Here is a 15,034-nt window from a genome sequence, read left to right on the forward strand (position 1 = left end):
TCACTGGCCAGGACCAAAGTATATGGATAGTGGACCCGAAAAACATGTACAGTGGCCACAGTGGGTCCAAAAGAAACATATTGGTGAACATGTACAGTGGCCACAGTGGGTCCAAAAGAAACATATTGGTGAACATGTACAGTTTACACAGCCGAAGGCCATGGCTACTGGCCCATAAAAAAAAGATGGTAAAACAAAACCCTTGAAATTCACTGATAAAATCTTAGTTACGGTGCAGTTAAGTTGCACAGATTTAATGCAACAAGACCCTTGAAATTCAGCAGATGTGGGAAGTCATGACCAGCTTAACTCTGCATGTTTCCGTTGCAAAGCCCATGAGCACGTACATATTATAAGAGAAAGGATTCACAATGACACACAAATTGGCATTATCGTTGACATCAACGGAAGCACGCCGACTGCACCTTAACTACGTTTTTTTCAGTGAATGTATATTTGCTTATGTATGAAGGAGTGCATGTATATCTTTAATTGTTTCGTGCTACATCTGAAGGGGTGTGTGGGTTCTGTTTTATTGTTTTATTGTATTAACTCTTTATAGTGCATCCACTAATAAGCAAATCATTGAGGTTATCCATGAGAAATCTACACATCGAACAGTATCACTTGTAGCCATCTCAAATGGTGGTGTTTGGTCCCACCCCCCTCTCATCGTCTCAGAAGGCTATGGATACTATGTCTTTGGATGAGCCGCTGTCTCTTTATTTTCCTTTAGGTTGCACGGTGTTGGAGCGGACGACACCCGGATATGTATTTACCTTTCAAAAGCTTCTTGACTCCCGACTCTATAGACACATGCACATGGTATAGAGCATTTCTCGTCTTTGGAGGATAGCTCAGGGGCAATGTGCTCGCCTTGGAAGCAAGACTACACAGAGCAACACAGGTTCGATCCCCGGGTTCGCGCTTAGAAATCTCTGGGTATTAAGTGCATTATAAATAACCTATCATAGCATATCATATCATTAAGGGCTTATATACAGAAGGTGTGATAAGCATACGAATATAAGAAACTCATAAAACACGTACCTGGTGTGGTATAGTTCTCAAATTGTGAGAGGTCTAATATCAAGAAGAACACAAACATTAGGCTTCTTGTACTGTGTGTTATTTCCATATGTGTTTGTGTGTGCTTGAAAAATGTAATGTCTGCATTAGTGATAAGTAGGAGATCACAGTCCGAAAAGACAACAACGCACAGATGGAAAGGTAAGAAGGCAGGCTTTTGCCACCCAATGAGCAGCAAAAGAAGGGGAAAGTGTGTAATGGGGGATGGGGAAAATGAAGGACGGAGACATTTCTCAATGAAGTATACACAATGGAAGTAATCAGTGCGTGGTGTACACCTACAGGTGGAAGTCAGAATCAGGCATGCATGGGGGAATGTAAGCACATATATGTGATGAACTGCCTCGCATGTCTTGCCCTCTTAAATTGGCACAGCAAACTCTGCTTCCCAGTTATCCCTAGATCGACTGGGCAATCTGCTTCTACCCCTCCTAAGACTGCAGAATGCATGCATGACAGCAGCATTCCTATCTCTTGCGCTGCTATTGCACATTAGGGTGAGGGGGTGGGGTGATAGGTTAGAGGCGAGACTTGGAGCCCAAGTGTCGCTCAGCGGCAACGTGCTCGCCTTGGAAGCAAGACGACACGAACCAACGCAGGTTTGATCCCCGGGTCCGCACTTAGAAACTTCTGGGTATTTAAGCGCGTTATAAATATGCAACTAAGACAAACAACTAAAAACAGAAAGAATTCCTGTAACAGCGCCTCGATGCCCACAGGCTGTGTGAGCGCTTTAAAAATTTAAATAAATCAAATAAATAAAGAGTAGAGTGTCATGTGTAATACATACTGTATAGCATAGCAATATCCCCAATCGGGAAGTGTCTCCCTGTTGTTAGAAAGATTCCAAAGGGAGATGAATCTATCATTCATACAAAAGTCCCCCAACACCGTGACTCCTGCTTTAATAGGAGACAATGGGACATCATTACAGGCCACACAGGTTCAGGAGGCAACATGTATTTTCCATGGGTACTCCTTCACATCACCTAGCGCTGCTGAAACAAGGTCAGTCAGAGCTGGTACAGCCCTCTCAAGAAGAACATGTGGGTGGTCAGGGGTTGGGGACCGCCAAAAATACAGGAAATGGTCCTGGGTGGCCCACCAGCATAGCTCAATATCAAGCACTCGTATGCCTCCCCTGTCATATCGCCGCATACATGTGTTCCAGTCAGCAATAACTTGCTTGCCGGCCCAAATAAGTCAGAGTAAAGTACTTCCCATTTTAGAGAAGAGGGCTTTTGTGAGGCGTTTTGAGGGGTTCAAAGAGAGCTAAAGAATGGTGTGCAGAATTCCTTCACCAAGGGAGGGAATTCACCCTACACCTGCCATGATCAATTGACTTACACTTAGGAAACAGACCCATGCGATGGGTCTACATGCAATCTGTCTATGTTGCCTTTATCCAAACGAATATAGTATCTCCCCTTCACCTCAAAATGCTGAATTAGCCTTTTAAGAAGAACAGTGATGTGGAAGCAGAATGGTTCTTATGCAGAGAGACGGCAGCAGGTGACCTTAGGAAGAACAGACATTCGGGAAAATGGGTGGGTGGAAAGTGAGCTGTGTGTTAACCCATTTGTGCATGTACATATTTCACAGTAACGTTACTTGAATATGCAATGCAAAATGTGTTCAACTTACCCATTGTGGGTAGTGGTACGGCTTGCACACCAGGTACTAAGAAGAAGAAAAGGAACATATTTTATTGTCAGTTGCAATTTTAACCCCAGAAACCTTAGGATGACTAGAGAGACGACTAACCCAAAGTGTACACTATACCTGGCCTGGTTCTTGCCTATGTTGAGATGCACACCCAAAAGGGTTATTATGCCAGTATCAAGTGACCTTTTGGCAAGCCTTCAAATGCGAAAGCGTTCAGCTTGTCTAGGTATATTTGCCTTTTTTAGGGGGTAGGGGTTCAACCAATCTTACTGGTTTTGCGATTGGCCATCTCCATCCTCCCTCTTTTCTTAGGACATTTTCACATCCCTGCCTATCAGAATCAACCAGTTTCCTAGGTTTATATGTTTTTATCTGGAAAGAGGAGTCCTAGGATTAGCCTCATTGGGGGCATGGCGAATGACCTATGAAAGAATAGAAAGACACCGATTCATCCCAGGGAAAATCGACAGCTACTAATAACCCAAAGGTTTTGCACACATGGAGGAACTCCCTTGATACGGGATGGATTAAATAGTGTTTGTTTGCCACATATGGATGAGCCCCGTTATACTTTCCAATAAATCTAAACCACAACAAACCTCCTATGCTCACAAAGAGGACTTCAATACAGTACCAGGAAACACTGCATCTGAGGATACACATGAAGACAGAGGCAGTGGCTCTGTGGCATATTACCAGATGTATGCTTGAAATTACCCAAGGAAGGGGGAGTAGCCGAAGGTAAATAGCTTCTGAGATGTGTCCTTTGGTCTCATCATCACCTAACCCGGCCACACTGCTCATGGAAAAACAAATCAGCATGCCAGCTTCAGTACACAAACATCTTACTCACCACCAACATGCACTTAAAGGGACCCCACCAGAATAAATGGTTTACACCATAACACACGAACCCATATAACAGAAAAAGTGGATGATTCTCGAGCAAGCAGCCTGGCATGCAGAATGATTGAACACATAAGGAGTCATATAGAGGAACAGGGGCATACATAGACTCAACCTGCCACCTCTGGATGTGCTCAATGCACCTTGTACTGTACACACCTAGGGCTGTGCCACTTTTGCAACTCGTCTATTAATGGCACAAATAACATCTGAATGCATTACAAATGGTTCCTGTGCAAGTCACCAAACGGCCTGTGTAATGACCATGGCTTGGCCTCTGGCGAGTCCAAAGGCTCCACACAGGGCCGGCCTTAGAAGCCGCCGCGCCCCGGGCAGCAAATCAAAAAGGCGGCACCCTCTAGCCCCCACGCGCCCCTAGTCATGTGGCAGCGGGTGGGCAGGGCACCACAATTTTCAACAGGCACGGCAGGCACCCTATTCTTATTAGATAGGCTCCGCTCCTGAGAGCAGAGCGCATTTAATTCCAATAGGACGCCTGCCAAGCCTTCTCCCACCACTCCAGCTCTGGGGGAGACCTTGAAAGACTCCCCTGAGCTGGCGTGGTGGGGGTCTAATGGCAGGGGGCCTCGTCCTAAGCCCGGCTTTGGTCCACAAGTTCATCTGACCCAATTTGCACCAGGAACCGTTTGTTAAGGGTCCTTATCCTCTAACCAATCTGCCAACTGTGCATGTTATCCATTGAAAAAATGTCATAAGATGTTAGAAAACGAAAACAGCGTTTACCTGGTTCAGGAATTGTAGGAAGGGGTGTGCCATACCATCCAACTACTTCTAGAAGTGAAACAACGGAGATAAACTTATAAAAGAATGGCAGCACTAATCAAAGAAGGCCCGACCGTTAATGATCCTAAACAAATCTTTCCCAAATCCATGTATTTCTCCAGCATTAAAGGTTTACACGTTTGATTCGTAACAGCCGATGATTATGAGGGCGGAGGCGAAAACACAGATTCACAGAAGACTTTTATAATGGCAAAACCCCAATGGAAAACGTTCTGTGAATTAGGCCCTGAATCTGCTCATGCAAAAGTGTATTTTTTCATTTACGTTTGAATTGTGTTTTCTCGTGGGTGATATTTTTAATTTCCAATATGTTGCTGAGTTTGGAAACATGTCAGGCCTAGGCTTAACGTCATCTCCAGTTCATCAAGGTGATGCATATTTGGGTCTCGCCTGGCAGGCATAGTGTGGCATAGGGCACGCTGCTTAGATTAGGGGAAAGGCTACTGTGGAGGAGATGTGTGGGGTTCATGTGGTGAAGGGTGTGCATGATAAGTGTATAACTTGTGCAACTCAGGCTCAGGCATGATGCCCTACCACAGAAAAGACACTTGGCATATAACAGCAATTTTCAAAGTAGTCAAATATTATTTGGTGGTACCCCCTGAAGATGCCCCTGCCCTCGCCAGCACCTACGTCTGCCACTTCCCCTGACTTGACTTTAGGAATATGGCCTCCAAACACAATTTTTAAGATTTCTATTCTCTGTGCATAGTTGAAAGAGTAGCTAGCTATTCATCTATATGCTAACATGAAAGCCAATGTCCCTAACTTTACATTCATGCTTGAGTGGTTATAAATAATGGTGCTTGGAGCACCCCGCCTTTTTCATCTGAAAGCCACAACAAAGCTTTGGGTCCCTGCTGGCATCTATGTCAGTTTACAGGACAATGAAACCGTGGGGTGCATGCACGTGATGATGCCCCTTTGTTCTCTGGGAACTTCACATTTTCTTCTGACTGTGCAGAATCTTACTCTTACCATATTTCTTTAAGGATGCATATATTTGTCAGGTTGATTTATTGTTTATTGACTTATCAATCAGACCAGTGCCGACATTGCCGAGAAGATATATGTTCACGTTCCTAAATTGCAGACTGGGCTCAAATTCCAGCTTTGTTACTTAAATACAATGTGTGACATTAGGCAAATCATCTTCCCTTAATCTGCCAACATTGTGAGCGCGTAGAAGTGACTCAGTTTACAATGTATGCTTATCAATAGCCACGTTCATGGATTAACATATATCATAATAATAACATATTGTCTTTTAATGTAACTTCACATGACGCATGCACTGGAATAGCAAAGACTGATCTAAATATATACAAATGTGCTCATTAGGTGGCTCTGCACATTGTTTGTCACACAAGGCCTCACAAATCCTAGATATGCTGTATGATGTCTGGGTGTTTACCGGATGCAAATGTTACAGAAGGCAAAGGCATTTCCAATCACACATTGCATTGGGCGTAGCTTGCTTTCAAAATTCTCCCAAGGTACTTAAATGCAATGTAAACTATTTGGCATTCTTCTTATACACATATATTGTTTCTACACAAAACATTGTCAGAGTTCTTTGCATAAATTAAATCTGTTTCCCATTCTCCACCTGGTTCATGTGTTTGATATTTGTTTGTGGCAATCTTTAATTCGGCCTTCGGTCTTTATCATAAGATGACTTTTCAGGTAGCAGACGTTTGTCACCTTGCAATGTTCCTATTAAACAAAATATCTCAAGTGAAAGCAATAGAGCCTTTAATGTAATTGTTTTGGCTGTACAAGCCTTTACAAAATTATATAGACCAAGTCAATAACAGCTTCCAAAATATACTCTGTAAAATATACACATTTCTTTCATAAAACAACGTATTCTTTTTCTTCAACAAACCCTGCCACTTACATTTATAACCTCGAAATCTGATTTTCATGAGTCTGGTTTCCCAAAATGACCATTTTAGATATCTATTTCACAATTTATTAGCACCTGTATGGCTGCCGATAGTAGTGCAGCATTTGTGCCAGAGATTAGTCTTTCCCACAAAAAGTCAGATATAATATCTTCTTCTCTGCGCACAAAATTCCTGAATAAATGTAAGCGATGGATCCATGTGCCTTCACAGTCCATAAGCAGATCTTTTAGCGTTTGTTTGGCAGGGTTTTCGCAGACAGAACACAGTTTTTTCGCTTTTATCCCTTGTTTTCGTCTCTCTAAAATGGCTCCACAATGGATTAAATTTAGTCTCATTCTTAAAATATTTGAACGCAGTTTTCTGTCAGGGAATTTCATTAGATAACCTGATAAACAACCAAGTTTCTTCTCCCCCCTCAGGAAGGCGCTTTGAATGGAGTCCAATCTGACTGTTTCTATTGTTTCAATCCAGACCAACTGTTCTATCTTTTTTTTAATGTAAAGGGGGTTTTGAATCAAGATTTCTATATCCAGATCTATTGTAATCAATATTTACATTACTTTGTCCCCAAGAAGGTTCAAAAGGGGCGATTTGCCCTGTAATTTATGGGCCCCCAGGTCTCCATACAAGGTGGTTTTTTTACCCGTCACTATATCTCGAAACAGGGAAATCAATTTCCAATCTGCCATGATCTTCAATGACTTTAAGCCCAACTCAAACCTGAAGCATTTTATAGAGGTACAGTTTGGAAGACCCAAGGCTTTTTTCCAAAGACGGCCTTCAAATAGTTCCCAGTTAGTTGCCCAAAGACCTGGTTTAGCTTCAAGTCCATAGAGTAACACTGGTACTATTTTTGCTAAGTAGTATTTTATCAATGGATGGATTGAAAATTTACAAAATTGTGGTTCAATTTAACCATTTGAGAGCCGGCTTGGATTGTCTTATCCATGACATCAGAGTGTATTTTATATTGGGCTGGCTAGGCATATATATTATAGCCCAAATATTTTATCGCTTCTATAACTCTGATGCATTGGCCTCCCAATTTCCAACTCTTATATTTATTCTTTGTCATTGGGTGTTTGAAGATTAAGATATTTGACTTACTAGAATTAATTGTTAGTCTGTTTATTTCCACATACTCATTGAGTCTTGTTAGCAGACGTTGTAGACCAATTGCTGTTCTATCAAGGAGTGCTATGTCATCTGCGTAGGCCAGCCAACATATCTTTCTCCCATTTAAGGTCAGACTAGCCAGCGCAGATGACTCTAGAAACAATCCCATGTCTGCCAAAAACAGGTTAAAGAAAAGAGGTGCTCCTAGGCATCCTTGTCTAACCCCTCTATTCACCTCTACAAATTTGGACAGATGACCCATTTCGTCTAATCGAACTCTTAGATTTGTAGCTTTATGTAGTTCTACCAAAATAGAGTCTTTAATGCCAGTAACCCAGATCATGAGTTATCTTCTTGTCCCTTTTGACAGAAACCTATAAAAACAAATGCACTCTGCCCTTCTTTATATTGCCATTCCAGCCATCACCATTCACGTGTACTTGGTAGCTGATAGTTGGTAGTTAAAAGTTCTGCACACAAAAAGGAAGTAGGTTTTGTTGCCTTTATGTTACGAGACTACAGGGGCAGAAGAGTGGTGTGCATTCATCACCCGTGGTCCTGTGCCATAATCGGTTTATGGAAATTGAACTTAGCTCTGGGTAGAGTTGTCTGTCTTCCTAGTGCCGAAATGGACTCCAGGCATGAGATCCCTTAATTTTGTTGATTTGGGGGGCAGCATGGGTGATGAAGGGGTGGCAAGACTATCTGTGCTCCAAACCACAATAAGTGTTAAGAGGGCCCTGGGCTGGATGATATTAAGGAAAAAGCAAGGATAAACATGGTCTTTGTGGATCAAAAGACTGATTTTACAGCGTCCTCAGAAGCTCTCTGTGGCAAGCATTGAGTAATAAAGGCATACCCCAAAATTTGCTAACCCCAATTCAACAATTGTACAGTAACAATACAGCGTCTGTACATTTGGATCTGGTGGGTGAACTGACGGACCCAATTCCCATAGAGAGAGGTGTAAGGCAAGGCTGCGTGCTGGCCCCACTCTTCTTTAGTAGTTACATCAATGAGGTCATTGAGGAGCTGGAGGCATGCAGCCTTGACCCACCACAATTGAGGAGCACAAGGTTTCCTGCTCTATTTTTCATGGATGACGCTGTTCTGTTGGCTACATACGCAATGGGCCTTGATAACACCTTGGTAAAGTTCATAGAGAAATGCAATAATTTGGGTCTTGAACTAAACAAAGAAAAAACTAAAACATTGGTTTTCAGACCCCGCTTAGCCCAATCTTTAAAGGTTGACATCAGGGTGGCTGGTACACCCTAGAACACGTTTCATCCCACGATTATCTGGGAGTTAGGTTTACGGAAATTGGCTTGTGGTCCCACAAGGTAACTAAAGCTGCAGCAACACTTGAAAAGTATTGCACTGGAATTGGGCATTTCTATCGATAGTGGCGCAATTAGCCCAAACCTAAAATTACATCAGATGCAGGCATTATATGGTGCTGAGCAATGGAGCCACGTAGAAGTGAAATCCCTAGACATAGCTGAGAAAACATTTCTAAAAATGCTACTTATGCTACCTAGTTCTTTGCCTAGCGCCAGTATGTTTTTGGAATGCGACCTACAACCGGTAAAAGATCCAGCCAGATTAAATCCCCTTTTGTACTGGCCAAGGACATGGACAAGGACATGGACTTCACCAGATTTGGGTATTCATAAAGATGCAATGGTGCATGTTCTGTCTTTGGTAGGGGCAAAATCCCTACTAAGGTGCAAATCTGTAAAAACAGTACTGTCCATATTGAACATGGGCCAGTACTGGAGGTCCCCTGAATTGATGACAAATGCAAGGAGGTAACCGATTACATTGGTAGGAGGCACCTGTTCCCGCAGCAGGTTGGTAGAGGAATGCACTTCTCTTAGCACATGGCCACTCTGTTTACAGTGGAAACCTGACTCTAGGTGTGAGCCCTGTTTGGATGTGATCAGTCCGCGTTACGCCTGCAGTTTATACATTCAGTTTTGCTTTAATACCCTAAAGGAGGGCGCACTTTGTATCCAAATATATCCATTGGGCATGGCCAAAATGAAGTAAAATGGGGGATTCATTCCCTCCCCCCTTGTAATTAGCAGTGGCAGCAAATGTTTGCACCTTTTCTCTCATTGTGACACTTTGAAATACTTTCGACCTGCATATTTGCACAGTTGTTAATTTCATGTTCTATTGATTTTATCTATAAACTTGTCCTTGCATTATAACCATTTCCGCTCATGTTATTCATGTCTTCCTTTTTAAATGCCGTTGTTGTTTTATTTGTTGCTTTTTGGCCGATGCCATAATAAAGCTGAATGGCTGACTGAATACGGAATAGAGCGTGCGCCCCCTCTCCAGGACCCAGACAGTCCATGGCTGCAATTTGGCCAAAGAATAATGCACAGAATCCCTTGTGAGTTGGCCCTTCTGTCCATGTTACCAGGGTATGGAGATCGTCATCTAGAGCTGGTGCAGTCTAGCAGCTTCCCCTGAAGTGCAATGTATGCAATGTGCAATGTATGCATCCACGCCTGCATTGCACTAGCACTAGTGCCAATGATTTTGCACTGCATTTGCACAAGTGATAATGCAACTGCCCGCACTCGCAATGCATCTGTGAAATGCCAAAAATGTTTGTCAATGAGGCCCCCCATTTTATGCAGTAAACACAGGGGCTGCATAGGAAAAGCTCACTGCGATTCAGATTGCATAATCTAGTGTTTCTATGCTGTGCAAGACAGGACACTAGGGGCCTCATTATGACTTGTGCAGAATGGGTTTAACGGCGCCGGTAATGGTGACTGCACCCATTCCGCACAATTACGAGGTCCCCTCGCGAGACCCGCTCTGGACGTCTGGTTTTTCCCGACGTCCATAGCGGGTCCCGCGAGAGGGGACCAGGGAGCTAACAACGGGCCCGTTCGTAATGAGCCCGTTGTTAGCTCTCTCCCCATTCCCTATGAGGGCTCGAAGGACCGGGCCCGGGTTCCCTGAAGGAGGAAATACCGGGCCCTCCATACTCGGAATGACCCAGTATTTCCCCATTCAGGGAACCAGGACCCGGACACGATTTTGGAGGCAGCCATGCCCTTATTAAGGGCATGGTAGCCTCCAAAGTCGTAATGAGGACCTAGGTCCGTATCCATGGCAATTCTTTTGCCCGTTAATAAAATTGTGCCGCACCAAAAATACATTGAAACCTGACATATTTGCACTAACACCATTTTTACACGGGTGCAAAAAATTATAAAGGACTGGTGCAAGATTTGTATAAAATGGACTTTGCTGTGTTTAGTGATATAATGCAACATATGGCGGGATAACTGTGAGACTACTGTTACACAGACAAATACAAAGGGCCTGGGCCCAGAGCTGGCAATAGTTCAGTGACAGTGGATGCTTCCAATGGCGGGGCTGCTGGGATTTTCCTTACTCTTTCATCGTTTTTGCAAGTTTAAATCTGAAGGTAGAAACATGGGGCAGCAGCATGCGTCTATGTAGCATATATCATTTAGTGGAATAACTGCCATTGGGAATGCCTGTTCTGCATTGGTAAATGAGGAGGGGACCACAACCACATTGATTAAGATGTTTCCAGTGCAACGCTCTGCCTCTGCAGAGTAATCACACACACCAAGTTAGTCCTGCGATGTTTGGAGGCACAATACATCAGAAAATGGCCTCTTCAGAAATATCTCTGCTACTTACGACCAAACCAAGCATAGGAAATATGGCGGCAGGCCCCAGGCGAATGCCCACAGAAGGATGTGTTGATTGATGAATGACACATGTGGGCATAGTACAGTTTGACTTGTTTTGGATTGTGCTTGAGATTAGTATTGGAACATTTGGCTGCCAGGGCTGGAATGCCCCGGTGGATCCCCATTGCCAGGTGCCAGTAAAATAATGACTCCGGCACGACTACCGCCAGAGTCATAATGAGGCCCATTGACGTAAACAGTGTCATTACCTCATAATGAACATTAAAATGCTTAATATGTCAGTTTCCTTGTGATGTTGTCCTTTTTAATCATGTTGCTTGATATTTGACTGTCAACATTGACAAAAGCACATGCCCGTAGTGAGACAGGGGTCTTTAGAAATGGATGCTCCTTTTAAAAGAATTGCCATATTCAATCTATAATTTGTACTACTGATCTCGCGGCTTTCATATGTATATTGAATACTGTGACCTATGCTAAGGTCTATTGTAGAAGGAGTGGCAGGATGCTGGAAACCAATCACGATTTTAAAGGGCATTCGTCATAGTTAAATCCTTTGAAACAGATATACAAATAGTCACGATACATTTCTTTGGGAAAGTAAACTGTGTGTTCCCATTTGTGTTGGTGCCAGGGCTTTAACTGGGTTGGGTGCTCAGCCAGCAGCCTCGCAAAGCTTCATCTCAGCCAAGCAGGGGCACAGAGTATGCAGGTGCTCCGGGGCCCGGGCACCTCCTGGGAAAAGCCGTCTCCGCTGAAAGCCCTTATCAGTGGTCGTAGTGTAGGAACAGCAGTAGTGGAACTATGTTCCCCGCTGGCCTGCCCCTCTCCCCACCAACCCCATTGCACGCCCCCACACAATTCAAACCCCCAAACAAATTCACCAACTTTTTAAAGGAACGTTCAGTGCAGCGCACTGAAGTGCTAGTTTCAACTGCTTTCTACACTTTTATTTTAAAACAAAACCATTCCGGAATGGTTTCTTTTTAAAATAATATTATAGGAACAGTAACACTTAATTTTAAAAAAGCAGAGGAGCACCGCTCCCGCCCACTTCGACCACTGGCCCTCATGCTCTCAGTGGGACTTCCTATACATCTGTCCACCCGCATCCTTTGGGAAAATCAAAATTCAGCACTCCTGCAGGCACGTCTCCCTCAGGGTTCCATGAAAGGAACCAACACGGGCTTGACATTGACTCTGACCAGTCAAGCAATTAACGCTGCCTTGATGGAATACATGCAGGGATGCTTTCTGCTGACAGCGAATGCCTGGCCCCCAAACAAAGCAGCTTTCTAAATGCAAACATGTGATTCATGGTTTGCAGTCCTTTCACGGTTCGGGTGTTATCGTATATTAGATTAATAGGCAGGCCCCTATATATTATGTGTTCCGATCAGTTGCAGGCCTGAATCATTGGCAGAGATATGCACAGAAGAAAATGGGTGCCGAATCTTAGCTTCCCAAAATGCTTTTTGACGTTATACAAAGTAGCGGACACTGGTTCTATTTGTCCCCTTCAACCTTTCTGCTGGGTGACTTCAGGATAGGTGGAAAATGCCTGGAGGCTAGGTGGGAACCTTTTTCAAAATGATGTTTGGAGGCATCCATCCCACAATCCCTTCTTATGCAGCTGAGTGATTCATAGATTATAATGGAGATGTTTCCTAATGCAAACTCCAATGGGTGCAAACCACTGAGCGTAGCCCCTGCCCACATCAGAGAGCTGAATGCAGGTAAAGTAGGCAAGACACATGTCAGAGAGGTCTGCCTTTGGCAAGCGAAACCACATTGAAAGCGACACAGCCTTTAGTTTGAGGAGACGGGTACCTCCATAGGCAGTATGTTCATACCATCAGTCCTTCATTGTGGCTGCATACTGTGGCAACATCCTTGTTAAAGCACTGGGGTCAGGGGGTTACGAGCGGCAGACTGTCACAAGACAGACAGCAGCAAGGGGGGGGGGGCTTAAACCCTAAAGAAGCACTTAAGAAAAGTGGCTGGGTCATTTTATTTTACAGAATGACAGTGACTTACTCACAAATTGAATTGCTTCTATAATGATTGAGAAACACATCTATTACAGAGAGGAATTTGCTTAAAAACCGAACCAGAAGGAGTATTATTTACAGTATGCCACCAAAACAACCTGAGTCAATACCGACTCAAAATACATGTTTACAGGGCCTCAGGATGTACTGTTTGGGGAAACAGTTCTAGGCCAAGCCACCTGCATCTCCTGTAGGCCATGCCACATATTCTTGGCCATGCCCCCTTTCCAGAGCCCCCCCACCCCTCGATTTCATATCCCACTTAAAGCACTGGCTGGTCCTCCTGTGCAGCTCCTTTTGTTTGTTGATTAGGTTTGCTCTCAAGAAGGACCAGTAATGTCCTTTCTAAGTTCTTAGTATGCTTCAGAATATCTCTTTATAAATTGGTTTAGTTATTCATTAGGATACATCGAAACTGTGGACTTCTGGCACCCCAAGAATGTCCACACGCACTTTCTTTTAGAATTAAGCTGTTTTGGAGTGTGTATTGAATTTTGATTACCCGGGTTTATGCTATAATAATATTTATAAACCAAACTTTTTTTTAGTTCCAAGTGCTTTTAGTGTCTTCAGATTTACTAAATAATGGGGATGTTATTTCAGCTTTCAGTGGAGCATATGGATCGGAATCCACCTGAGCCTACTATGGGTCTGAGCGGAGGTGGAAATTAATTTACCACAATTGAAACTTTAAACGTGTCTTTTGATTTTACCTCAATCAACACCAAATAGTGTTTGGCAACTGAGCTAGACGTACAGCCTATGAACCGCAACCCTATTTTAAGACCACTGCTAGTTTGAATTCGCCTTTATACTGATCTATAATGAAAAATAAATCGATTCGTCCAAAGTGATTTGCCTGGGACATTTAAGAACGTTTTTCATGAGCTAAACCTGAGCCATTACAGCAGCCTACTTTGAGTAGACTATGCTGCCCAGCGAGCGCCACAGGATTGTGTAAAGTGCTCCGCTGCTCTTGAGCTCGGTCTGCGCTATAAGTAACAGAATGAAGCAAACACATCGATGCTAGTAGAAGCTCCATGGCAATCACTTCATTCAATATAAATGTCTACTGGGAAGAAGACTTCATTTGGACATTGCCCATGCAGAGTGTAAACGGCCAGCTCAGAATGTAGTATTTCCTCTTGGCGATCAGAAAACCGATTGTGGCACATCATTCCAGTCTCTTAAACACTTTGCTGTCTTTTGCTTCCAGCCCAGTGCATTACACAATACATTGTTGTTTACTATACTCATGAATGAGAGCATACGTTCTGTCATGAGGCTATTCTATTATCTTGGTGCTTGCATATTTTACTCTGTTTTCTGTTGCCAGTCTTATTTTATTTGCTTGCAGACCATGCTAGTCACAATAGTAAGGTTTTTGAATGTACGTACTTTTATGTTTTGGTCATATCTACACATTTCCAATTAAGGCGCTGTTAAACATTAAGCTACTGAAGGCGCCATCTGTGATTCACGGGATAATGAGTTTTCGCATTTTGTGAGCCACTATTTATCCAGATCTGTCATGTTTTATCTGGCAATTTGTAATTGGCCTTCTTTTATCAGCTCAGCTTAATTTAGTTTAGCCATGTCAAGCGCGGGATGGCAAAGGTAGTGTGTGCTGCAAGGACATTGTCGTTAAAACCCCATAGGTACGGTTAAGGGGCTACATAATCATGGTCTCTTACATCATTCAGAAAGCAAACAGGAAAGGCTGATGTCAACATTTCGTTTCTTAATTTACTTAATGGGGCAATCAACAAGTCACTGAACA

The 15,034-nt window shown here is 43.3% G+C and overlaps 1 protein-coding gene and 1 long non-coding RNA gene across 51 annotated transcripts in view; both read right to left on the reverse strand.

The window, feature by feature from the left end:
- The window catches only part of LOC138513982 (mucin-19), a 1,848,798-nt gene that overhangs the window by 91,367 nt on the left and 1,742,397 nt on the right, over positions 1-15,034 (reverse strand). The window lies entirely within an intron of this gene.
- LOC138513988 (uncharacterized) lies at positions 276-7,362 on the reverse strand. Its single transcript, XR_011281854.1, has 3 exons — positions 4,405-7,362; positions 2,734-2,769; positions 276-1,083 (listed from the first exon to the last, which is right to left on the reverse strand). It is a non-coding gene; the product is annotated as an uncharacterized lncRNA (long non-coding RNA).

Source organism: Ambystoma mexicanum, chromosome 12 (assembly GCF_040938575.1).
Source record: "Ambystoma mexicanum isolate Mex_15411 chromosome 12, UKY_AmexF1_1, whole genome shotgun sequence".
In the NCBI taxonomy this organism is placed as follows: domain Eukaryota; kingdom Metazoa; phylum Chordata; class Amphibia; order Caudata; family Ambystomatidae; genus Ambystoma; species Ambystoma mexicanum.